General features: G+C 40.2%; 1 pseudogene; it reads right to left on the bottom strand.

Moving 5' to 3' along the window:
- Positions 1–271: 271 nt before the first annotated feature.
- Positions 272–848, bottom strand: LOC119522590 (annotated as a pseudogene).
- Between the last annotated feature and the right edge of the window lie 278 nt (positions 849–1,126).

The raw sequence follows: 1,126 nt of genomic DNA on the forward strand, positions 1-1,126 counted from the left end.
GAAACATTATTACATTTACCTCATGGCACAATTAGTCACCAAATCAAATTTTGTATCTGAATAATGATACAGCTATTGTTAAGATTTCAAAAATATTAATAAGCTTATCCTCATATATACAATCAGGTCCATAAGTATCAATTATATAAAATTTAAAGGAAGAATAGCTTCGAGCTGCATAAATTTTCTTTTTCATTAAGTGACAGGATAAGAAGTCTGGCATTTCCAGTCTTTTTTCCATGAGTCCCACTGCTGTTCACACAGGTCACTACTATACGGTGCTGAACACCATGGAAAGATAATGCTCATAAGACACCTGGATCCAACATCCTGTTCCATATCATAGCATCTGAATATGTCTGTTAACCTCTGCAAAACGGTGCATCCTTGAATGAAGTCATCAAAGGTGATCTACCCTCTTCCCTATTGGTCAAACTTTTGAATAAGGATATTTTGAAACTAGCCAGAGAGCCAGTACCCAAAATCTAAGAGTGCTTGCTTGAGCTGGTATTTGTCAATCATCTTAGAATTGTCCCTGTCATAGGTGCAGAAGACGTTCTGGCAGTTTGTGATGTACTTCCAGATGCCAGTGAACTCACTGAAGGTCAACCCAGCCTTGTTCTCTTAGTCAAACATAGATATGATTGACCTGATGGTCACAGGATTAAATGGAGTCCATGTACTGTTGGATAGTGCTTGCTGAAGCTTGTTGTCCAATATCACACCACTCCTGTCTTTTATCAACTCTCTGGAAGACATTCCATAGGAAAGCACTGGTCCAGCAGTGTCACACCCACAGCAGGGCTGGGGCTGGTCCTGGGGCCAGGGAAATATGGGTAGGTGGCCATGGGCTGACATGCAGCTGGGCTGAGGCACTGGTGGAGACAAGGATCCAAATAACTTTTGAACACAGAATTTGGATAATATGCCCTAGGGCTAAAGACAAAATGAACTCTAAAAACTATTGAACTCTAGTTGATAAACTCCTTTTCTCAGAGGCATGGGTTAGCATTACCGAAATTATTTTCTGAGTATTCTAGGATTGACCAAATAAGTAAACATATTGTGGACAAAGGAAGCCAGTTTTCTCACTGTTAGAAAAGGGAGTTGCAAACATGGAAAAGGG

The sequence above is a fragment of the Choloepus didactylus genome, chromosome X (genome assembly GCF_015220235.1).
Source record: "Choloepus didactylus isolate mChoDid1 chromosome X, mChoDid1.pri, whole genome shotgun sequence".
Lineage (NCBI taxonomy): Eukaryota > Metazoa > Chordata > Mammalia > Pilosa > Megalonychidae > Choloepus > Choloepus didactylus.